This window comes from Urocitellus parryii, unplaced genomic scaffold (assembly GCF_045843805.1).
Source record: "Urocitellus parryii isolate mUroPar1 unplaced genomic scaffold, mUroPar1.hap1 Scaffold_562, whole genome shotgun sequence".
Lineage (NCBI taxonomy): Eukaryota > Metazoa > Chordata > Mammalia > Rodentia > Sciuridae > Urocitellus > Urocitellus parryii.
Genome location: NW_027554083.1, coordinates 58526 through 83837, shown reverse-complemented (window position 1 = coordinate 83837; position 25312 = coordinate 58526). Strand labels below are relative to the sequence as shown.

Sequence of the window (25312 nt, the reverse complement as noted above, 5' to 3'; positions counted from 1 at the left end):
CCCTTCCACTGAGGCAGGTTGCTGTTTGTGCTTTGTGAAGCTGTTGTGGAAGCCACATCTGTTTCCCTGTGACAGCCAGGTGTTATTCCTAACTGCCCCTGCTGTGGCCTCTCTACCTTGGCACCCCACTGAGGGCCTCCTACCCTGCCAACCGGCTCTAGGTGTCTCCCCAGTTTCTTCCACTGCTGTGGCATGGTTTCTTTTTCTCCTTCATCCTGGACAGTGATAGCTAGAACACTGACCCTGCCTTGGTTTATTGTAGCTGCACCTTGTGGGGCCTCCCATGCCCAGTTGTAGGTTGAGAAGGCAGATCACAGAGGCTGAAGTGAGCAGGGCATCTGGGCCTACTATTCCCTGATGTGAGGGCAGGAAGGGATATTGAGAGCAGTTCCCTTTGGGAGTCAGGCCTCCCCCCAGAAGGAACCACTTTATTGTTTATTGCTGGGATCAATCTTTATCTGGAGCCCAGCTCAGCTGCCCAGCATCCTGACCTAGGGTCTCTCCATGGCTTCCATTCTGTGCCCCTTTCCCCCTCCAGGCTCCTGCATGTACCCTGGGCTCCACTGCCTTGGGTGTGAGTCTCTTAGGAATTGAGGAGGAATATCAAGGCCAAGAGGCCAGGCTCAGTGCCCACTCCCTCCCCTTTTGGGGAAGGCTTGGGTGCACAGCCTGTAGTGTATGGAGGGTGTGGTAAGCTGCCAGACCCTCCCAAGACTCCCATCTTCTTGTGCTCTGTCCTTCTGTTGTTGCTTTGGCCTTGTAACACTGGTTGAAGCTCTGCCAGGCCCAGGCCTCAGTGCTGCATGTTGGGAAGGGTAGGTTAAGTGGCAGGGCTCTTTATAGAGGGCACCTTCTTGGCCTTCTGAAACTGGTCTTTATGGCCTCCCCGACTTTGAGGGAGGGCCAGTGCTCCTGGTCCTGCCCTATCCACTGAAGAGGCAAAGGGGGCTAGATCTCTGGAAAGCAAACAGAGTTTGGAGGGGTCTGCAGGCTTTGGGGTGTGCTGCTTTCTGGCTGTTCACCCCTTATCTTGATGGGCTTATGAGCTAAGATCTGAGCACTGGGATTGGCTGGGGTAGGTTTTCCAGCAGGTGGACTTCAACAAACGACCCAGCCGCATGAGCTCCAGGCCCATCAGCTTCTCTGTAGTCCTGAAACTATCGAATGTCAACTTGCAGGAAAAAGCATACCTGGTGAGTTGCCCTCTAAGTCTCTGTAGATGGGCCTAGGGCTGTGCTGCATTGAGGTCACAGCAGGACCTCAGAGAGCATTGAGGTGGATGGGAGGGTCCTGCCATCCTATGATGTTTGGGTGTGGACCTTCCTGGTTCCCTGGGTTGGAGACCAGTGGATTCATAGTTCCAGCCCCCATGAGCCTGAGTGTGGCTGGGAGGTGTGGACACTTCCTTGTGGCCCCCACCCTGGACCTGGAGCAGACTCATCAGCCTGAGTTGGAGGACTCTGAGCATCTGGGCCCCATCCCCTGATGAGCTTGGTCCTTCCCTGCTGCCTCAGGATGGCCTAGTGGAGCAGCTGTATGACCTCATGCTGGAGTACCTGCAGGGCCAGGCCCACAGTATTGCCTTCCCTGAATTGGCACTGCCTGCTGTCTTACAGGTGTGTACCCAATGGTTGGCTCCCTCCCCAAATCCCCGGGGCCTGCTTTATGATGGACTTCGATTATCTTTTAATGGACTCAGTGACCTTTGTACACAGGGACTGAAAGGAGGTGTCTTTGTCCCAGCTTCACAGGGCTAGTAGCAGAGCCTGATCCTTTATGGTCTCCACACAGGCACCGCCTTGTAGCTGGACCCCTTGGACCACAATGTGTGGTACTGGTCTTGGGGGTGTAGGAGATTATCAGTCACTCAGCAGGTTGGGACAGGTCTGGATGGCTCACCAAGGATCCTAGCATCATGTTGGTCCATTGAAAGGCTGTCTAAGCCTTCCAGGGACCAGATCAGCCGCCTGCAGAAGTCTTTACACTGGGGTGGGCTGGTCCCTGACTGATTTCCTATGTGGTCCTGGGGCTGGGGTGGGGGTTTCTCTCTGCTTCTCCCGTGAGAGTATGGCTCTCTGTCTGCTGTTCCCTGTCTCTGGCCTGTACCAGGGAGGGTCACTGCTGCTGCTCACAACTGAGCTGCATCTGAGGCCCATCCATACAGGTGTGTGTGTGTGTGTGTGTGTGTGTGTGTGTGTGTGTGTGTGTGTGCGTGCAAGGCTGCAGTCATATAGTTGTGCACACATGCATAGTCACTTGCTGTTCTTTGGCACTTTGCAGTGGCCTGGGTCCCAGATAGGAGTGCCTGGCAGTCAGGAAGCTTCTGCTGCTGGATTCAAAGGTCTCAGGGATAGGGGACTAGAGTAGGGGTAAACAGGTATTTTCAATAAGTGTTCTTGGATTTATGGTTGCATGGTTTCTCAGTCTGGTTACTGGCCTTTGGCCACAGTACAAAAGCAGCCACAGAAAGCTCATTGCATGTGAGGGAATGAGTGCAGCTGTTGCCAGAAGAGGTTTATTTACAGAGATGGGCAGGCTGGAGAGCAGCCTGATTTCATCTGTGGCCCACTGCCCACTTGTGTGCACTTGGGCTCTGGACCTCCCTGGAGTTGCCATGAGGTTTTGATGGGCCCTGGACTTCCTGTCTGCCTGCTGGGTTGATTGCCCCCCACTTCTGCAGTTCAAGTCCTTCCTCCGGGAGTGCAAGGTGGCCAACTACTGCCAGCAGATGCGCCACTTGTTGGAAAAGGTGCAGGAGAATGCAGAGCACATCCACAGTCACCGCCAGAGGGTCTCTTTTGGTGTCTCTGACCAGCTTGCAGTGGTCAGTAGGGAACTGGTATCTGAAGTGGGGGTGGTGCTGCTTGAGGGCACTTGTCAGGGAATGGCTGGGTTTGAGGTTTTCCCATAGTGGGACATGACTCTGAACTGCCCCACCCCTAGGATGCTTGGGAGAAGCAGGCCCGAGAAGAGGGGACCCCACTCACCAGGTACTATAGCCACTGGCGGAAGCTGAGGGACCGCGAGATACAGCTGGAGATCAGTGGCAAAGAGCGGGTACATCTGGGGTGCCAAGGGAGCGGGTGGGTCAGCTAGATTCAGATCTTGCACATTGGCATGACTTTTAGGACCAGGCAGAGATTTGATGGGGTCTTGGTGGTGGTGTGGGTGGGGCATCGGAGGACTATGGCTGTTTGAGGAGGTGGTGATCCTATGGGGTGGTGTCAGGAGTTGTCACAGCCAGGCATCTCCCAAGGGTAGGGGTCTTGGAGGGAATGGAGTGGCTACACATACTTGTCACACAGGCCAGCCTGTGGACCCCAGGAAGGCAGGTAGAAGAGGCAAGAAGGGCTTTAGATTTTGACCCTGGGCATGGCTGTGGCTATGAGTTGGGGTGACTTGAGAGACTACTACTTGGAGTAGCATGCCACCAAGGTGCTGGCTGTCCTGGGAGGGATGATACGGATGTGGGAGCAGAAAGGTTGTCAAGTAGCAAGTGGCCAAGCAGGGTGCTCCTGAGGGATGCTGGAGGCTTCTGAGGGAAATAGTGTTGGCCTCTCTGAACCCCCTGCCCATGCCTACCTACTCCTCTGGTTCTGATTATTCCAGCTAGAAAATCTGAACTTCCCAGAGATCAAACGGCAGAAGATAGAGGACAGGTAGGATGAGGACAGGAAGGAATTTAAAGACCTCTTTGACCTGGACAGTACTGAGGATGAGGAGACCACAGACTTTTGGAAGAGAGGTGGGGGCTGCCCCTGCTGAAGCATGTGCTCCTGGAGATGGGGAGGGTGTGGATGGATGTGGGACCTCACAGCCAGAGGGGTCCCCACCTCAGTGTTTTCTGTGCTGATTGCTAAGCATGCCTACTTCTAACTATTCTGTTTGGTCTTCCACCTGCAAGTGGAGAGAAGGGTGGTCCTCTAGCTTGTGGCTTACCCTCCTGTGAACCTCTGCTGGTGGTCGCTGGGTGGGGGGGGCTCATCATGGACTCTTCTGGGTTCACAGAAACACATGGGTCCCTGAGAACTCGGCAGGGTCTCAGGGCGGAAGAAGATGATAAGGACCACCAGGATGAGGAGGATAGCAGACTCAGAAGGTGAGTGGTTCTTGGGGCAAGGGATCTGGTCCTTAATCCCATCTGGCAACAGAGCCATGGGAGGGCAGCCCCAAGCCTGGCCGACTCCTCCCTGGGGTGCCCAGCCAGCTGCTCTGTTCTCATGGGCTCTAGCAGCCAGCTTATAGTGCAGCAATAAATTAATTAATGCTGTGATTAATTAGTGATGATTAACCTCCAAGACTGGCTTCCTCCCGATAAGCAGAATTTATGTAGCCTTTTCTCTCCCTGCAGATGAAGGCACAGTCACAGAGGCGGAGCTGGACCCTGGTGAGCTGTGGCAGCTGGCCCAGGGGCCCCAGGATGAGCTAGAGGATCTGCAGCTCTCGGAGGAGGACTAAGGGTCTCCTGCAGTACCCCAAAGGCCCTGAGGCCAGTGTCTGTGCAGCAGGAGGGCAGTAGACAGTGGACAGGCCTTTATTGTCACAGCACGACAGACCAGATGAACCAAGAGCTGTGCTGACCTGGGCAGCAAGAGCCAGCCCTATGCAGGAGGCTGGTTCTGCTGCCAGGTCACAGCAGCCTGCTCCACAGAGGTGGCTCCCTGGTTCCTCTACTCCTTTGTCTTTGGTTTGTCTGTGGACCTCTGCATTCACCCCCAGAAAGTTTTTGAAAACTCATTCAGTCCTTTTAAGTCACATTTTTTCCTTTTAAAAATTCTTGGTGTTTCTGCATCCAAAACTGAAAGGGAGAAAGCTGTGGGGGAGGTACCACTGCATCCTGTGCTGGGACTGTGGGCAGCCTGCTGGCCAACTCAACACAGAGACTGGGTGGCATCTGGGGCCCCTGGGAGTATTGCTGCTGTTCCATTCTCTGGCTTGGGTGAGGCTTGGCTAGTGGGTGGGTGGCTCCCCCCATAGGGGGAGTTGGCTGTTGGTGGGGACAGGGGCTGCTCTCTGGAGGTAAGCTCCTATTCAGGAGCCTGCAGGGTTGGCGGCTGCAGAGGCAGAGCCACAGGGAAGCTGGCCATGTAGAAAACTCGGCCCAGGCGCTTGGCCACCTATAAAGAAAAGCCTGGATGGGTGCCTGCCAAGGACATTGGGTGATTTCAAAGAGCCTTTATGCCCTCTGCCCACTGTCCATGCTTACCTGGGCCCGGATCTTGAGGGCGGGCCCCAGCTTCAGCCCCATAGTCGTCAGCAGGTGCTCCTCTGTCAGCAGGGGCAAGGTCTCCCCATCAATTTCTTGTTCTCTGAATACCTAGAACAGGGATAGGGTCAGGCTTATCAGTCCCACACAGCAAAGGCCCAGAGAGCAGCCAGGGAGAGTAAGCAGGCTGTGTAGCTTTCAGGGAGTGGTCAAATGAAGGAATCCCCTTTTGCTTTGGGCAGGGGCTAGCATGAGGCAGGAGCAGGTGGGGCTGAGGGGTGTAGGGAAGGGAGAGGAGGGCAAGTGACAGGCCCGCTGCACACCCAGGTCAGCTCTGCCTCACCAGAGCATACTCCCCACAGCCAGACAAGCCCCCAATGAAGCTGCAGACATCATCCACAGTCCACTTGCTGACGTCCTCAGGGGATGTGGCCACCTCCCCATCAGCGAAGAGTCACCCCATGGTGCCTAGGTGTGAGTGGGTGTCACTAGGGCTTTGTTCCTCCCATCCCATACCCCACCGGTCTGCTGACCTTTGCTTGCCTTAGTTGCTTAGAGACATGCAATCCATGACTTAAGATTTTTCGACTGTGGAAGCCTTGCACCCCCTCCCCGTGCAAGACCTCCAAGGGTGGCTGGCCTGGGTCTCCACACCCACCTGTGTGGAAGTATGGGCTGACGGAGTAGGGGAAGCCCAGGGACAGAGGAGGGGGCAGGGTGGAACCTGAAAGAAGCCCCTTTCCCTCAGTGCTGGTTCCTCCTAGGGCTTGACCTGGGGTGGAGCCCCGGCCCCCTGTGGGTGCTATCTCCAGGTCCTCTCCATCTGAGTCCTTGGGGGCTCTTCTGAGACATCTTGAGCCCAGAGCCCAGATGCTGTTGTCTCCTTGGATTCGCTGGGCCGAACTGAGGCAGAACTAGGGCCCCCCCTTCCGCGGTGCTCTGCCAGCAGGCTCCCGGGGTGAGGTTGGAGGCTTCGGACCAGAGACACCCTGTGAAGGCGAAGCGGCGCGGAGCTATGTTTCAGTACCAGCATGGCCCCGAGCCTCTGCAGCTCCTCTGTACTGTCTGGGACACGCAGGGCCGCTTCAGGTGCCAGCAGCTGTGGCCGGTGTGTGTTCTCCAGCTCTTTCTGGCGAAGCAGCTCCGCGGATATCTCTAGCCTAGGCCAGGAGTAGTAGGATCAGCTTGAGGGCTAGTGCCACCCACCTCCCCTCCCGGCTTTGGCCGCACCTACCGGGCCAAGTTCTGTTTACGCAGGAGCTCCTGCTGCCGGGCGAGCATCTCCGCCTGGGCGGGGGGCAGGAAGCTGTACCCTGGGGAAAAGGGACAGACCAGGGCCAAGTGGTCAAATGGTGCTGGCCTGATGAATTGGCCCTCTGCACCACCTTGGTCCATCCTCGACATTAATGGGCGACCTTACAGGACCAGTTTCAATGAGCGTGCCCATAGGACATAAAAGACGTGCACACCTGCCGATTCCTTACCTGGAGTCTGGCACAGAGCCTATGGAACCCCCAAGAAAGGGGGCCTGAAATGGGAGCCCAGGGCGATGTGGGGGGCATTCTGGGGCGACAGCAAAGGGGGCGGCTGCGACAGCTCCCTGCGAAAGGCAGGACTGAGGGGCGTGCGTGGCTTGCCCGGCCCCCTCCGCGCCCCGGATTCCCCTAACCGCCTCCAAGCGCATTCCGGTCGCCGCTAATTGCTGGCCCTGCGGGCGGTCGATGTGCCGCTCCTTATGGCTCTAGGTCGAGCGCTGCCCCCGCTATTGCCCCCTGGCGGCGCCAATTAATCTCGGAGGAGGCGCTAACCCGGAGGGCCATGGTGACTGCAGCGGTAATTACCGCGGGGGCCCTCCTCCCCACCCCCTCCCCGTAGCGGGCCCAGCGCTGCCGGGGGCACGAAACGTAATTAGCCGCAATCCTAAGGCAGCGGCAGCTGCAGACGCCGAGCTCCGCGGTGGAGGGCAGGGGGTGCGCCCGACTGGAGACGGCCGCTGCGGGGGGGGGGGGGGGCATCCCTGAGAGCCTCCCTGCTCTCTACAGGTCTCCCCCTGTCCCCGCCCGCCCGGGAGGCCGTCTCCCCAGACCGCTAGTGTGTCTGAACTGGCGAAGCGGGCTTCCCTCCTCCCCCAGTTCTAGTCCTCTGGCCGACCCCTCCCGACTTACTTTGGGCTGGGTTTCCAGACTTCCAGCCGCTCTGCCTTCTGCTTCCCCAACCTCATCCCCCCTCAGTGTTCCAGGGGCACCTGGATTTTGCTGGATCCCAGTTGCTCAACAAAGAAACAAGAGTGACCCTTCACATTCCTGCCCAGGGTTCTTGGCACCCAGGTACATACTGCCCCGGAAATGTTTTCCTGGGCCTCTACCCAGCTCAGCCAGCTGCAGGAACTTTTTGCCCAACAGACCCTAAACCCAAAGCAGGCAATACCCACATGACTGTGCAGCTGCAATCAGGGAGGAGTAAGTGGGTGGAAGGTGCAGGCTATGGGGCCTGCAGAAGTCAGATACCAAGCCCCAGTACCTCTCTGAGAAGGACCGGGCAACAGCTGGAGCTGGAGCAGTGTTCTCCCGGTGCTGAGCCAGACCCTGCTTCTGGTGCTGACCTGCTGTGGATGAGGGCAGGTGAACTTCCAGGCCACTGGGACTCCTCGAAGCTGCAGCTGCTACCTCCTGCCGGACCCTCAGGAGATCTGGGGGTGGGGGGGTAGGGGATGGGCAACAGCAGCGACCCTGAGGCCCAGCCTTCCCTGGACTTCTCCCCTCATCCTAGTGAGCACAGGACACTGGCCCAGGGGAGCCCAGGAGAAAGGGAACCAGGGGCCCACTTCCACACCATCCCTGCTGTGTGTCAGGCCTGATGTCAGTCACTGGGGCCAGAGGAGCAGCCCCAGGGCAGGGGAGACAGGTTTGCAGGAGGACCTGAAAGGAATGTGAGGTGGGAGGAAAGCCCAGTGCTGGTACGCAAGGCTGTGGAACCTGAGGCTGGAGCCTTGAGGGGAGGGACTGTGCACAGATCCATGAGAGCATAGACCAGTTCCTGGAGGTCACTGTGACAAGTCTAGGAGTGGGTCTCCAGACTCCACCAGGTGACCGTCTCCTAGATGGGAGGCAGGAAACTGAACCTGTACACGTGGCCACACCGCCACACCAGCATACACCAACATCCATTCACATCGGTCATCCAGCAGTGGTTGCATACAGTCAGCATCCAGCAAGACCACACCAGGCCCATGCATACGCATCCTTGCAGGCACACCGGCCACAATCTCTGGACGCGGCGACGTGCAGTGGTTTGATGCACTGTGCTCCTGCCCAGGGCCGGGCCTTCGAGTCCCCACCACCCCCCTTTGCATACCTTTGCCACTGAGCCGCGGCCTCTGTTTATAAATTAATTACCCGAAAAGCGGAGGTGGGTCTGCCCTGGGCTGGGTGCCAGCCCGCAGAGCCTAGCCGGCTCAGCTGCCCGCGTCGATCCCAGCGGGGCCTGCACCCCCGCCCTCCAGCCCGCGGTCACAGCTATTTGCAGCCCGCTCCTAGGCTGGCGCACCGTGATTAACAGCAGCTCCCTGGCGGCCGCAACCACGCTCCCTCCCCCACATAGGCCTGCAGAGCGGGCCCCAGGCAGAGCAGGCAAAGCAATTAAAAGGGAAGATTTTTAAATTATTAACATTTGGTGAATTATTCAGACTCTTGGTGCCTTGTGCAAGGAGAGGAAATCCTGCCCCTTCACGGCACCCCATCCACCTCCTACCATAAAAGCCAAGTTCACCTAGCAGGAGACTAGCCTGTGAGGCTAGAGTGCAGCTGGACAGGTATCTGACTGCTCCCTGGGCTATGACCACAAGGGACAGAGCAGACCCAGTGAGTGGAGAGGGGCAAGAGCCTCATCCCAACCTCTAGCTGGGCCTCTCTTGGCATCCAGGAGGCCATGGTGGCCAAACACAGCTGCCTCTTAGTCCTGTCTTTCTGGAAGGCTTGCCCCCCATGCAGGACAAAGATCTGGCACTATTTGAATGTGACCACAGGTCAGCGTCCACTGACTTAAATTTGTGCACCAACTGCTGTGGGAGTCAGGAGAATGGGTACAGACCACAGGGTCTCCTGGATAGGGGGCAGGTAGGCTTACTCAAGCCCCTACCCCTTCCTCTCACCTGGGCTCACCCCTGAGTAACCTGTGTGCATGCCTGGAGGGGATCCTGAGAATGTGATGAAAAGTGGGGACTTGGAACAAGACCTGGGGCAGCCAGGCCTCATCGCCTACCCACAAAGGGCTGGGGGTCACTGACAGATCCAATCCTGGTCTTGATGTCAGCAGCCAACACCCTCTTCTGGGGTGGAGGGGCAACTGAGAGTGTACACAGGTATGGGGGCAGGTGGGGAGGTCACATACCATGGCTGGGGAGGCCCAGGTGGTAGAGACGCTGTGGTTCCTCGAAGCTGCCAGCCTCACTGAGAGCGGAAACCAGCCGGTGGTAGTGGTCCTCAGGCGCCATGCTGGGTTGCAGCTCTGGCAGCAGCAGAGTCTCTGCGTTGGGGTAGCACATAGGGAGGGGATTTTCCTTGAAATACTACCCAGGCGGAGAGGCAAGTAGGGAAGGCACACCTCACCCTAAGCCTAAGACCTTCCACCCCTGCTACGAAACCCAAGTCCCTCCTCTGTGCACACCTGCCCTTTTTGGAAGGTCTAACAACACTTCCAAGCACTCAGTTACTGCTTCCTCCTCCAGTGACCTGTCCCTCCTCCCTGGGTTGGGCTCCCACCTCGAGGGTACTCAGACTCACACTCGATTCGCTTCGGGCCTTCTTCTCTGAAGAGCAGTCACTGGTGAAGTGCGGGGAGCAGCCCAGTCTCTTGCCTCGCAAGCCACCTGCAGAGGGTGGAGTGAGCCACACCCAGTCTCAGGGACTGGAGGAGGAGGCAGGGAAGACCAGGTGGGGAAGACCCACCCCTGCCCCAGCTCAGTCTAGTGAGCCCCAGTCCCCTCCACTCAGGAGCATCCTTGGTGCTGGTGGGCAAGGCCTTGCCAGCCCTGGGTCCCAGGCTTCCACCTGGTGAGCCCAGCTGGCTGGAGGATATCATGACAGGTATGGAGCAAGGCAAGGAAACAGGGCAGCCCTGACCCTGGGCCCCAGGCTGCATTTGAATAGAAGTGATGGGTGTGACACGTGACTGTGACTGTGTCCCCACGGGCCTCTGGCTGCCCCTGACCAGCCAGTCCATTCCCATGTGTGCTCATGAGCCCACCTCAGCTTCTCCTGGAGAACAGAACTACCTTCCCTTTCTGAGCAGGGCTGGGGTGGGCTGTGCAGATGCTGGGGAAGAGAGTCAGTCAGGAAGGCACATGTCACTCCCCACACCAGGGGTGTGCTCAGGGGAGCCCTCCTCTCTGCACCAAAAGCCCAGACCCTCCTCTTTCCTGCACTCAGCCTTGGCAAGCACATACCTGCCCAGCCAGGCTCTGCGCTCCAAGGGTCACCCCTGGACAGCTGACCTGCCCTACACAGACCCTAGGTGCCTGGCTCCTGGTCTGCCTATTCCTATACTATCCCCTCTAGAGATCACATCTCCACATCAAAAGCTGCACACAGGGCTGGGGATGTAGCTCAGTTGGTAGAGTGCTTGCCTCACATGTAAGAAGCCCTGGGTTCCATCCCCAGTACCATAAAAATGAAATGAAAATAAAAGCCACACACATCTATAGGTCTGTCTCCTAACCTGTCCCTGCACCCCCAAGCTCTGCTTCCTCCTGAGGACCCTGACATCAGGGGGCCCTGCTGATAGCAGGTCATCATCCTGGCCTCCAGGTCAGACCCTATTGCCTCTGAAGACCCAGGGTGGCGGGGATGAGGGCTGCTCCTTGTGTAACTCAAGCCTTTCATGACACCTTGGTACTTGGGGGTCCCCAACCTGTGCCCCCAGGAAGCCCTGCTGTCAGCTCAGGAGCCTAATTCCTTTTTCTTATTCCTTTAATCTGTCATTTTTATCAGGCTAGGGAAGTGCGGCGGCAGCCAGAGCACTGATCAATCTCCACATTACAGCTGACAGAATGGTGCTAATAACTTATTGATCTCAGCCACCTCACTGCCACTGGTCTAGCTGGCTGGCCCCAGGCCCTGCCCCAAAGACAGGGGGCAGTCCCCACTGCCTGCATGAGGGGTCAGGTTAGACAGACCCTGTAGGACAGATGGAGGGCACTCAGGTGCACATGGGCATCACAAGCTGCGTGTCAGAGTCCAGCAAGCAGGAGGGCACCCCGAGCGCACCAGGCAGGGAGTGGGTCTTGCAGCCTCTCTCTACACCTGCTGCCCATCTCCTGCTCCCTGTACATGCTCAGGGGTCAGCAAGGGTAACCTCTGCAGTCTGTTCCCTGTTTCAACAGTGGCAACTCCCGCCTCCTTGCTGGGCTTCTCTGCTCCTGGGGAGCTTGAGAGTCACAGCTTGGGGGAGGTGATACTGGGGTTGGAGTGCCCCGCAGTGAGACCCAGTCTTGTAGCTGCCTTGAGGAGATGCATAAGCTCAGAGTCACACCTGATGTAGGCAGTGACAGGAGGCAGACACACGTACCAGGGGTGGACCTTAAAGTCACAAGACCTGTGCTGAGCTCCTCAGTCCTCTGGGATCCTTCCTGTCCAGAGCCCAGGAAGCTGTGGCTCGAAGGACACCCCCTTGGGCCACAGGAATGAAGTAGACATGGTGACAGGTAAAGACCACTTCAGGGCCCAGAGGAATCCCATGGGGAGCTGCAGACCTGGCAGGTGCACGCGCGTGCACGCGCGCACGCGCACACACACACACACACACACACAGCATCCTGGCTGCTATGCACAGCATGTGACCTGCACTCACTGTAGAGTGCGGAGGGCTACCTGGCAGGGTGAGCAAGCCCTGAAGGAGACACACAGGGCACATGCAGGTCTGTGTACCTGAGGAGGTTGTACATAGGCAGGAGAGGGCCTTCTGCCTCAGAACATCTCAATCACTGAGGGGCTCCCTCTGCTCCACCCGATCGATGGGGCAATTAGATTTTATCAGCCACCTCCAAAGCAGCTCCAGAAGCAACCCCCACCCCTATCCACAAGGGCCTTCTGGGATCATGGGGGCTCTGTTGGGAGTGTCCAGGGTGGTGGGTGATGCCCACCCTGCTTTCCCAGAGCAGTAGCCATTGTCAGAAACAACCCTGTCCAGGGTCCATGTGACAAGGCCCCTGAGGTCAAGTTGTGCCCACTCTCAGCGGTGGCATCTTGCAACCCCTCATGAACTGCTCCGTGGGAGACTGCCTGGGTCCCCAAGATGTTCTCTCCCTCTGAGTTCCTGTTGCCTCCAGGAACCAGATCTCCTTGGTGGCCCTGGAAGCTCCTGGGCCAGCACCCTCTTGGCCTACCTGAAGCGGTCCAGGCTGCAGGGGATGGGCCCTTTCCCTCCCAGGACCCCTGAGAAGCAGGACCAGGCCGACATGCCCTGTGAGTTTGGTGGGAGGTGGGCATTGGTGGGAGGTGAGCTCTGGAAGGTCTTTGCCTGTGCCTGTCTTGTGAGGAGGGGGTGGTCGGCCTCGAAACTCCAAGCCCACCCCAGCAGCAGCCACACTGGAGCCGCCCTGGGCCGCCAGTCTGCCTAACTGGCTGGGATTAACACAATTACCATCACATGGAGCCCCAGGGGACAGCTGGCCTCACACCTCCCGCCTCCTCTGCTGGCCTCCCTGGCTGCCCGCCAAGGCATCCAGAGCTGCTGAACAGACACAGGGAGGGTGGCTGTCCCTAAGCAGAGGTGCTGTGGCCCTGGCAGCCCCATCATCGCCCTCAGGACCCAGGGGCCTCCTCACCTGTGGGTCCCAAGCCAACCTCCACACTGCCTCTCTGGAATTCACAGCGGCTCTGGTGCTCGGGCATAACGAGGTGGCGGCTTCGGTGCACACTGGATATGAGTGTGGGAAGGTCACTGTCCTGGCTGCAGCAGAGCAAGACAGAGGATGGAGCCATGAGCCTTGGCAGTGCCACCTGATGAGCATGAGTACAAGGGTGCTTGGGGCTGAGGACAGCTTGCACTGAGCGTGGTGATGTGTGTGCTTACCTCTGTGGGCTTGGGATGCCACAACTACGCACACTCAGCAGGCAGGCCAAGAGAAAGCAGAGACGTGGCACCTGGACCCCACTCCATCACCCAGCTGGTCTGTGCAGAGCCAGAGCAGCCCCTCCCACCTTCCTCTCTCCAGAGAGGCAGTGCTGTGCTCAGCTCCCTGCCTCAGAGGGAGGACAGGATGGCCTGCTGTCTCACAGGACAGACATATAGAGGGCACACTGTCACCCATGTGCTGCCAGCTCTGAAGCAAGCACCTGGCACATGCCACTTTGGTTAAAACTTGCAACACCCTCTTGGGGCCCTCATTTCTCCAAATCAGGAAACTGAGGTTCAGACCAAAGTCCCGTAGATAAAAAGATCTGCCCTAGCAGGCTCAGGACACCTGTGATCCCCAGGGTGCACCCAGGGTGCACCCAGGCCTGGCCTTGGAATCACCCTGCATGTGATTCTTTGTCCCTTCTCCCTCCTGCTGAGCCCTCACCCACAGCCCCAGAGAGAAGAGGGAGGAGAAAGTGGGGCACCCTGGGGTTATGTGAGCAACCCCATCATCAACAGAGAAGGAGGGGACAGGAAGTCAAGGCCAGCCAGAGCAGGGGCAGGGAAGCCCAGTGCCCCCAGCAGTGCCCTCCCGGCCCACCTGTGGTGGAGCAGCCTCTTCAGCAGCACTGACACTAGCAGAGCCTCCTCACAGTGACCTAGGAACCGATCCTGAACCTTATTAAATAGCCCCCAGCCCCCAGCCTGGGCTGGCAGGAGCCAGGCTAATCCAGGCCAGGCCCTAAGCAGATCAGTTTCAGCACCAGATACCCCGGGGCGGCCCCAGAGCCCCTAAGAGACCCAGATGTAGGTTCTCCCCCATCCCATGAAGGCGGGAGGCAGGTGGGGAGTAAGTACTTTATGGGATTATTCTCACGAGGCTCATCCCCCATCATCCTCACTGATGTGGGATGTTGGACAGAACTGCTGTCCTCAGCATGGGGAAGGGGCCTGGGCTGGCCGGGTACAGGGCTGCAGCTGCCATGGAGCTGCTCCCCACAGTGCACCGGACACTTCCTGCTTCCAGGGACTGGAGAGGTGAGCACAGTAATTTCCTGTGAGCCCTGGCCTGGACCCCCAGCAGCACCTGCATCTGGGACCAGCCTCAATGACAGCGATCGGCTCAGTCTCACTTGGGGGTTACCCGGGCTCTCAAGGTGCAGGCCGATGGGGGCCACCCTTGGCTAGACAGGACCTGCCCTTGCATTCCACACCCAAGTCCCTGCCTTGGGGGTTCATTCCTTAGGTCCCAAGATGGGCCAGTCCTGAAAACCTGTTCTGGTCACTCAGTTATTCACTGAACAAATTATGCTGGGTTCATTTAAAAAAAAATGCCAAGAGACTCACACACAGGCTGGAGAGTTGAGAGCTCTGCACCTGTCTTCACAGTGTGGGGCCACTACACACAGGCAAGGCCTCAGCAGGCTGCTGTGGCACGTGGGGAGGAGACTGGGGCAGGGTCAGGAAGGCTGCAGGGAGGGTTGTGAGGAGGCCAGGAGAAGGGTGAGACCCGACTCCCCCCTGAGGGCCTCCCCACCCCAACTCTCTCACGTAGCCTTCACCAGCTGGGGGCCCTAGAGGGTCAGGGACCTAGAAGGCCCTTCTTGCCAGCCAGGCTGCAGGGGCATCACAGGGCAGAGGGGCCCTGGGCCTTTTCTTGCAGCCAGCAGCAGGCATCCCCAGCAGGACTGGTCAGAAGGACGAAGAGGACAGACAGATGCAAGAGGCAGACAGACCAGTGAAGAGTGACAGACAATGGGGATGGACAGACAGTCGGGATGGGACAAACACAGTTGGTGACCCAGTGTGAGGCAGCTGGCGGTCCACAGCCCTCCTTGTCCAGACACTGGGGGCTGTTAGCAGACGGGATATGATGGGCTGTTAGTCCTCTGGGGTGTGCTCTTCTCCAGAACTGTAACCTTCCCTTTAATGAAATCCAGAAAGTCATCCTTGCCCCTCTGGATCCTCTGTGGGACCAGGGTCTCCACTAATGCAGGCCTGCTTCTTCCCAGGCACAGCCAGGCTGCAGCAGCCAGTACTGGTAAGAATTCAGCATGGGACTCCTGGGGCCTCCCCGCACCCCAAGGCCAGGTGTACTGCAAGGAGGTGCAGGTCCGGAGGGGAGGCACAGCCATTGGGTTTCCCTGCAGGCCTTGCTGGCAAATTTATCCTGTAGCGTCCAGAGTAAAAGGCTCATAAAATGTCATCAATGTTCATGACGGTTCATAAAAATGATCCGTTGAGCTGGCAACTCCAAAATGAGGTGGAAATAAGTTTAAAGCTGTTTTTATTGTAATTTGGCTCCAGGATCCAGACGTTCTTGAAGACATAAATAATGACACCTCTGGCAGAGATCCAGGACAAGCTGCCTTCCTGCAGCTGGGCCTGGGAGGCCAGGCACCCACAGCTTGAGTCCCAAGAGGCTTTCCCTGCCCTTGGTGCCCACTGCTCCCCATCAGGCCTTCCTGTGGTGCTCCCCTCGAAGCCCTGGGGAAAAACTTGGCCCCAATAACCAGAAACCAGCCCCTGCCCCTTGGGAGCAGGAACTAGGTCCCTGACACCTGACCTCCTCCTGGGGGCTTCTTTTTTATCCTCTATGTCTTGGATCCACAGGCCCCAGCCTGTTTCCATAACCCAAATCCATGTGAGGAAACCCCAACCTTCCAGGGTCCCCAGAAGGATCTTTCCAAAACACAGATCTGGTCACTCCCTGCTCAGGAACTTTCTGTGGCTGGCTCAGCTTGGAGAACAAAGCCCAACTGGTCCAGCGGCTAAGGTGCAGACCTTTTAGCATCCCACTGAGCCAGACCTGCCATGTTCCCATTCTCCTCCCTTCCATCCCATCCTTCATCCCTCCACAGCTTTGCAGACCACCTTTTCCCAGTGAACTCCTATGCATCCTTCAAGAACCTGCTCACACATCACCATTCTCCCTCCTGGTGGGTCTCTGGGAGGGTGAGAGGTGAAAATCACAGCCTCATCTTAGAGCTGTTGGGCTCCAATGGACAGTCCAGTGGTGAGGGTCATAGCATGCTTTGTCTCCACGGGTGGGCTGTCTAGGACCCTGCCCATGCTGTTGAGGCCTGGCACAAGTCTGCACTTGGCTGAGATGGGCCTCCTGATCTCAGTTGGGCACCATGCCACCTACCTTCCAGGCCAGGTAAGGACACACATCCAAACCAGCCTGGCAACCGCATGGCCCACACTGGCTCACACTGACTGGGACAGAGGACAAGACAAAAGACCATGGGTAGAGGAGGGAAGCAGGGTGGGTGGGACCCAGGAGAAATGGCAACAGCTGCCCCTGCCCAAGCCAGGCTCCTACCTGCAAGATGTCTCTCGGAAGGAGATGTTCACATCCCAGTGGGTGTGGACTCTACTGGGAGAGAAAAGAGGGTCAGTGGCTCCATTACTGGCACAGAGACAGCAGCGGGGTGTGGGCCTGACTCTTAACATCCCACCAGCCAGAAGCCAGGGCAGTCATGAGGGTGGCACCTCATGCCCAGTTCAACCTGGTGGCAGCTTCCACTGAACAAACCCAGGGCTTGAGATGCTCTGGCCTCCCAGAGATGAGGACGAGGAGCAGGCTGAACAGCCCCGGGGAACACCAGGCACCACAGCCCCCACCATCCTTACTCACAGACACCCCACCCCTAGGTGCTGGCAGGACGAGGCCCATATCAGGAAACAAATTTCTGGGAGGTTGTGGGTGTCAGCCCAGGTGGGTACCGGACCTTGGGTCTCTTTGCTGGCCAACCTCTACCCAGAAGTGACCATGGCATGGCTGAGGCAGAACAAGGTGCCAGGGCGCCAGTTCAGGAGAGAGGACAGCCTCTGCCTGCACCCCCGCCCCACAGCAGCATTCCAGAAGACCCCTGGTCTTCGTGTCCCCTTCCATAGGAGCCTGAGCCTCCCGGCCCAGATCTGGAATAAGTACCTTCTCTTCATGATTCGGACATGCAGATCATCCTCCTGCTTCAAGCCTGGCTGCCGTCCACAGGCTGGGCCACCTCCATCACTGTCACCATCACTGGCAGAAAAGCTGGGGTTCTGTTCCTTTTTCAGGGAGCGTGCAGGGGGCAGGGCCACTGTCCTTTTGTCCGCCAGCCGCCCCCGGTTCTGGGCAGGAGGAGGAGAACGTTAAGGCTGAGCTAGACATCAGCCTCCTGGGCCTGGGCCAAGGCCCAGGGGCCTCATTGCTGTAGGCACAGCCTGTGAGGACAGCAGAGTGTGGGCTGTTCTGCCTGCCCAGCCTGAGTGTGGGTGCCCACCCTGTGGCAGGGAGCCCTGGGGATGCCTAAGCTATGACCCTCAGCTCCTTCCCTGTGTCCCCAGAGTCTTCTGGGATTGTGCATACAGCCTGGGGCAGGGATCATGGGGCTGGTCCTGGTGGGTGTGCAGTCAGGGAGCAGGTCCCTCTCAACGTGTCTGGCTGACATCCCATCTCCTCTGTCAGTCCTGAAAACTTACAGCAATATCAACAAGCAAAGTCACTTTTCTTTTTCTTTTGCAGTGCTGGTGAAACTAGGGCCTCACAAAACACTCTGCCACTGAGCGGCAGCCCCAGCCCCTCTTTGCTATTTTGTTAGCACCATGAAGAGCCCAGCTCAGGGGAAGTCTGTCTGAGACTGCTGGTCCCTTGCAATCTGCAGGCCTGGGAGCCACAGGCTGCCCGAGAGCACTGACAGCCCTGACCCTTTGTTCCCCAGCCCTGATGGTTCATTTCTCTCCTCAGTGTCCCCCCTGCACCATGTGTAAGTGTGTGGTGCTGTGTATGCTCAAGCTTGGAGCTCTGCACCCAGCTCACACATTTCTGCACAGAGCGGTGGACATGAGTGTGTGGCCCCAGTCCTGGCATTTCTCTACCCTTCCTGGCTCCAGGTCCTGATGCCCCAGGGAAAAGAAAAAAAGTCATTGATTATTTTCCAGTGTACAGAGGTTTTTTCTTACTTGGTTAAGAGGCTGCTGGCTCAGAGGCTACATGGGCTTTCAGAGTATCTACTTTCCTCTCCTGTTCAGTCCTCCCATTGCCAGAAAGAGTTGATCCTCACCACACCCATGAGCTTAGTGAGGAAGGGGTCAAGGAGGGTCCCTGCCCCAGGTCATCCAGGATCTTGAGGTGGGCTGCTGCATGGAGTCCTGTCCTTGCAAGGACGCTTCTCTTCAGATTCAGCACCACATCATCTCCGGACGCCTGGCTCTGCCCAGCTCAGTGCTCCCTCCCCCAGCTCTGGGAGCCACAGTATCCCCCACACCTGCCCTCACACATCTGCTGGGGTCTGCCCAGGATACCCTGATTCCCTCTGTAACATGGTGAGTGAAATAGACCCAGCAATATAAGGGCACATGGCATGGGGCCAATGGGTTTTCAGGGCCAGCCCACAGGATGACAGGGTCCAGTGACAGCAGAGCGCAGGGAGACGGCAGTGGTGAGTGCCCACCTATGTCTCGGCCTCTGTCAATCCATAGGTTTGGTATCATTTTCAACACCCCTTGGCCCATGGCTCTGCCTTGTCCAGCCTGCCAAAGCCCAGTGCCAGGCATCTGGAGATAAGCTCTGCCCTTCTCCTCAGTCACCTTTCAGCCTTAGGTGAAATACTCTCATGAAAAGAAAAGGGGTATTTTCTCAAAGCCACCTGCTTCCCCTCTTTTGTGGCAGAAATACTCCCATCCAAACAGAAAGTAGAACCCAGTCTAGGAGTAAACATCTCTCTGCCTCTCACCTGTGGGAAGAGAAGAGGGGGACACAGAGTCTATAAGACTGCTACTTGGAAGGGGGCCAGGACCGGCTGGCTGGGAAGGAGCCCAGGCTATATGCCAGTCTTAGCCACATGAGGCACAGAGCTGGGCACAGGATCTTCCAGTCCCTGGTATGCGCTGAAAGCACCCTGGAAGGTTAGGTCTGGGGTGGCTCTTGGGGGTAACTCTATGGGGGAGCATGCTGAGAACCCAGATGGCCACTCTAACCCTGCCCAAGGATGGGGAACACATGCCCCCCCATACATCAGAGACTTAGCTCCCCACTGCTCAACTGATTTGAGAAGCTGGCTCCTAACCAATAATTGACCCCTTCTGAAATGGTGAGAGTGGGTTCCAGCATGCACAGTCACATGCACACCATGTTCTACCCCTGGAGTATCTGTGACCATGAAGTGCACACACCTTTGAAACTGGCCACAAGGGTGGGTAGAGACAGCCTCTGTGCACCAATAGGTTGGGGCTAGAAAGGAGATCCATGGAGATACCTCCAAGGAAGCGGCCAGGCACAGAGAGGCCGGCAGGCCCAGGTCTGAAGTGCCCTTCACTCAGGGCAGGAACCAGGGAGCTTCAGAAAGGCAGCAGCTCCATCCCTCTCTGAGCTTCAGATTGCCACTTGAGGTGATGGCAGATGTTGAGCTCAGGTCACCCTCTGCCCCTCTCTTGTGGCAGGCCTCAGGGGTGGCAGGTTGGAAACTGTGGGGCACTCCCATCCAAACAGAAAAGAGAACCCAGACTAGTCTGAGGTGGGCACCCAGAGGATCCCGTCCAGTTCCAGCTGCCTGAAGGGGTGCCACGATGGAGAGGGACTTCAATCTTTTGCCCAGTAGGTATGTGACAGCAAGCAAAAGGTGTTTCTGCACACCTGCTTGGGGAGCTCTTGTACAGGTGCCCTGTGCTCCTGTAGACTCAAGTGTGTAGGGCGGGCGGCTTGAGGCTGTGACTGTGACAGACCAGGTGTGGGCTGGGCCTGTGGCTCTCCTTCCCCTGCCAGCATCCATGTGTCCAAGATTTCCCAGCCTGCTCAGCGTGCATCCTGCAGAGCCCACGGGGAAGCCAGGATACCCCACCACCCGGTCAAAGGGAATAAACCCAAGGTGGCAGCCTGGGCCCTCCAGGACCACTGGTACCTCCACCCCTCCTGCTCCTTCCTGTAAGAGGGGACTGCTGGGTGGACCTAGGAACAGCAGCCTCCACCCCCCATGTCCCTAGAGGTACCCCACTAGGGGAGCTTCCTCTCTAGAGGCAATTTCCTTTTCAGATCAACCCTCTACTCCTCACTGCCTGGAGTCTCATACCTGCTCCCCAGGCCAGTGGGGAGGCCAGAGATTGTCTATCCTAGGTGGGGTTCTTGCTCTCTGGACACCTACAGGCAAAGACCCTGCCCCAGCCAGGCTCCATGTCATGGACCCTCCGAGGTCCATACCCTTGCAGGGCAGCACTTCAACATTAGGAGCACCAAGACACACACCACTCAGGCTCAAGCCTGGGGATAACCCAGATGTGCAACCTGGCCAGCTAACACTGTTACACCTCAAAAGAGTCCTGCCCCAGCACCCAGCACCTCTCTCTGCTGAGCCAGATGACTTGGTGATCTCCAGACCTGGGACAGGGAAGTCCCCAGGCCCAATGAATGACAATAACAGTGGGAAAACCCTGGAACCTGGAAGGCTGGAGAAGTAGCTCCAAGACACCCATGAGGGAGGCTGCTCAAGAACAGGCAGGACCCGCCCTTCATCCAAACAGGAGAGGATCCTGTGACCCAGGATTCCCACCCATTCCCAGGGATGGTCTGGAACAGCACAAAGCAACCCCACCCACCCCATCTGCCCTGGGAGGATTCCCTCCAGCCTGCCCAGAGTGCTGAAGTTAGGACTCCCAATCTTAGAGATCACCAGGCTCTCAGGGGAGTCCAGACACCCCAACCCAGATTATTCCCAGGTCTCACCACAGGCGAGGATATTCGACAGCCCAGGAAGTCGAAGATTGGAGGATGCACCTGCAGAATTCCCTTGGACATAAGCGTCTTCAGACTTTTTCCTGTGAGGAGAGCCGAGCACAGCTGGTGAGGGGCAGTCAGGGCATAGATGGAGCCTCTGGGGCGCCGTCACCCACAAAGCCAGTCCCCACTCCCGGAAGGTGTATGCAAGGCACACCAACCTTCCAAACCCACTGTTGTCCAACTTCGGAGCCTGCTGCCCGCCCCACCCTCTCAGAGGAGAAGGGGATCTGCTGGGCTCTGAAACTCAAATCCTGGGCGAGGCCCTCCCCTGGTGGAGGGCGGCTTCCTCTCAGCCCTGGCGCCCCTCCTCCTGCCCCACCCTCTCTTAGCCAGTCTAGCCCGAACTGTGGCCGGGCAGTGGAAGGCTGAGCTGGGGAATTGGTGAGTGGAGGCGCAGTTGCGACCCAGGCCTGCGTCAGTCCCCAACGCAGGAAAGGGCAGCCACTGCGCAGCCTGAACTCCTAAACCAAACGCTACCGGGTCCCAAACTTCCCAAGACCCTCGCCAGAGGGTCACCGCGCTTATCAGGTGCCCCCGATCCGGCCTCCAAAGGTGTATTGTCGCACCTTTGGAGTCACCATCCAAACGGGCTGCTCCAGGTCTCGCTGACACTGTTCCAGCTCCGCGCGCCCACGCCCCGCCCCACTCCCGCGGCCCCACGTACCTGTTCAGCCCCAACCAGTGTGCACTCACACCCCGGCAGCACGTGCTCTGGAGCTGCAGCGCACTCTCTGGGCCAAAACCAAGTCTCCCCAGTGGCAGAGCGAAGGGCTCGGACCCGCGGGTCCCCAGTAGCGAAGGAGAGGGACAGCGGCTTGCGCCCCCTAGTCGGCCGCACCTGTGTGGCGGATGCTGCGCTTCCAGTCCTTGGCCGTCTGGCGGCCGCTGACGAACTGGAACTCCTTGGGCATGAGCCACTCGCTGCGGTGGCGGATGGACGGGCCTTTGCTGCCCTGGCAGAGTTTCCGTACGTTGAGCAGAGCACGGTTGGCGCCACACTCCACCTCGATGCAGGGCTCACCGTTGTCCAGCAGCGGCTGGAAGTCCGCGGCCGCTGCGGCCAAGAGGAGCTCAAGGGCCAGTGGGTCTCTGGGCAGGTGGAGGTTCGGCGTGGCCTCGTGCAGGCTAAGGTAGGCGCGCGAGGGCCGGAGTGGTGGAGCCAACAGTGCTTCATAGCCTGCAGCAGAGGCCGGCAGCGAGGCGGCCGGGGGGGGGGGGGGGGGGGGGGCAGAGCTGCTGCGGCGGGCAGCGGGGCCAAGTAGCCCGGCAGCGGAGGCAGAGGCAGCGCGGCCAGGGTCAGGTGGAAGGTGGCCAGGGCCAGGGCCAGGTCCTCTCGGCCCGGGAGCTCCTTTTTGACCGCCGGCATGTCGCGCGGGTGGCCCAGCAGCTGGCTCTCGGTCGCCGGCGCAACTTATTTTGGCCCTGGCTGGAGTTGCGTCTCCGCCGGCCCTGAAGGCGCCTGGCCGCGCTTCCACCCCGCCCGCTACTGCGCCCTTGCACCCGAAGCCGCCACTGCTGCAGCAGGGCCGCCCCTTCCTGCTACCCGGCCTACTGCAGGGGTCTCGGCGAACCCAGACATGGTGTGGCCTGAGCTGCTACTGATCACAGACCGACGGGTAAGAAGGCTGCAAAAGCCAAAGCCCCACCTCCAAACCCGCGAGGCCCCGCCCGCCCTCCACTAGGCGCCACACCGTCGCTGCTCCAGGTTCCCCCGCGCTGGGCCCTCGCCGCTGGGATGAGGCCGGAGCCGCCTCTTCCGCCGCCGGCAGGGGGAGGAGGGTCATAAATAACCCGCGGGCAGCAGTGCAGACGGTGACCTGAGACGTCCTGGGGGAGTGAAGGGACGGCCGTCAGCACTTCTGCCCCCAACCCCACTGCGCCAGACTTGACCCATCCTGGAGTGCCTGCCTCTTAAAGCCCCCTTTTTATCCATTCTTTCATCAGTCAATCAACCATTTATTGAGCGCCAGATGTGGTGTAACCCCAGGAAGAGCCTACCCAGAGAAGGGGTTGTGGGAAGAGAGATGCAGAGGAAGAGTGAGAGCACAGGTGTAGAGTCCAAGGAAGTGCGGGTTCCCAGAGTCCTGGCCTGGCTCCCGGCTTCTCTGCCTGAGCTCACCAACTTCTTCAATGAGGCGGGTGCTGCATGGGAGCGCACCCAGACCCACCAAGAACAGGGGGACATGCAGGGACTGAGCTTATGGGCCACAGGTGTGGCTGACACTGAGCTATGAGGAAGCACACCTGTGTACACAGCTGCCCAGCCACCCACAAATGCATGCATGCTCAAAGACATACAAAGAGCAACCACAGGTGTGTCACACCCATGACTTTTTGTGTGCCAGCACAGTAGTTGCTGAGCCTGAATGCATCGGACAGGTTCATGGAGCACACAAATCCTCAAATACTTCCCACAAGCACCAACACAGACAGGATGTGTGCTAAGAGATACAGATCACAGATATCCCGAGACTGGGACTTGAAACACAGGCACAGATGGAGCCAGCTCCACATGTTCACCTGCCAAGGCAGGGTGTCAGGCACAGGTAACACCCAGTTGGTTGCACTATTGGTCTAGAAAGAGTTAACCTGGAAGGTCAGGGGTTAGAGGTTAGCCAGATGAGGCTCCCTCAGACATTCCTGCAAAGTAGCTAGAAACTTCAGGAATGTAGCCTTTTCAGACCTAGGGAGAGCTGCCCTGCTGGGACACCTGGGCAGCTAGCTGTGAGCTGAAAAGAAGCCATGCCTTGTCTCTCAGCATGCAGGATGGTGTTTTGGGGCTGTCCACTACCTTAGTCTCTGCCACTTAAAGGAACAAAGAGAGAGGGCCTGAGCTCAGCCTCACCCCACTCCTGTGGCCATGCAGTTGGTGTCCAGATGCACACATGCAGGAATTCTAGCAGGCACCCACAGCGCCCTGTACTGCTGGAGTGACGTTACCTGTGCAGTGACAGTCATATGTCATGTTCAAGGGTGTCAACACAGGCAGTGACCAGACACAGGCACAGTGATGCACAGGTGCTCAGCACTCCTGAATTCACCCTCAAGGCATCACAGAGGCCTCTCCTCCTGGCCTGGCAGCATGGGCCTGATCCTCTGTCACCAGTGGATCTGTACACTCGGCCCTTCTGCAGAAGGGACAGAGATGCCTGTTTCTGACCACATGGGGGCAGAAGCAGCCCCCATCTTAGGGCAGTCTTCCTGGTGCTGTGGTCCCACCGAAAGGTAGACTCTGTTGGGGAGGCTGAAGCAGGTGTGCAGAGCCTCAGACCCTCCTGCAGCAGCTGCATGACCCAGTCTTCTCTGCCCTTCTTGGGACCTTACTTTCCCATCTGAAAATGAGAGGTGGTCTCAAAACCCATCTTCTAAAGCCTTCTTTAAAGAGGTGGGCTCAAAACCCACCTTCTAAAGCCGCCTTTAGCTTGAAGTAAAACAGTCAGCAGAGCAGCTATGGGAGGTGGGAGCACCAAACCCCTGCACACCCTAGACACTTTCCTCTGTAAATGGATCTGGAGCGCAGAAACTGAGGGGCTCCCATCAACTCTGAGCCAAGCAAAGGGAAAGAAATGAGTTATCTAGTGCCCCCTGAGGCCCCCAAATCTATCTCATCTGTCTCTCACTGAGATAGATGTGAGGGTGGTTTATATTCTCCTCCCTGCAGACAGTATGGCCACACTTGGGCCCAGTCTGGATACTAGAGCATACACAGGGGTGCATGGGAGCAGCTGCTGTCCTGCAGAGTGGATGCGGGGGCAGGGTGCAGTTCTCTCCCTCATGGCTCAAATTATTGTAGAAATGTTGTGCACCCTCAGGGCCACCAGAGCTAAGTAGCACACAGGCCTTAAGTGTAGTCTCACCCACTCCACGTCCCAAGGGTGTGTCAGCAGGGGTGGAGTGAGGGGCCCCATGTGCTCATGTGTGTCAATGCTGCGTGAGGGGTGTTCCTGTGCTTATGTATGCCTGCCCTGTCCTCCTGCCATTCATTTTAGCTGACACTCAGCACAAATACGGTGTGAAGGCCTCAGGGACCCGTGTTCCTTACTCTGGGAATCTGGGCCTTCATTGGTCCAGCCCAGCAGTGCTGGTTAGAGTTCACTCTGTGTACAATTCACAGGCCCTGTGAGCCCTAGGGCCAGAGCCCACCAGGAAGTCCTGATAGGGGCACTAGGCTATGCTGTCTGCAGAGCTTTGGGGCAGAGGTCATCCCCAAGTGGGGAGAGGAGTGGGTACAG

At 58.1% G+C, this 25312-nt stretch overlaps 1 long non-coding RNA gene and 1 pseudogene across 1 annotated transcript in view; one reads left to right on the top strand and one right to left on the bottom strand.

Moving 5' to 3' along the window:
• Nucleotides 1–4612: 4612 nt before the first annotated feature.
• LOC144252754 (sterile alpha motif domain-containing protein 11-like) lies at nucleotides 4613–22446 on the bottom strand (annotated as a pseudogene).
• The window catches only part of LOC144252755 (uncharacterized), an 18810-nt gene continuing 15631 nt past the window's right edge, over nucleotides 22134–25312 (top strand). Inside the window, exon 1 of the long non-coding RNA XR_013343054.1 lies at nucleotides 22134–22210. This is a non-coding gene — a long non-coding RNA (uncharacterized LOC144252755). The remainder of the gene's footprint in view (nucleotides 22211–25312) is intronic.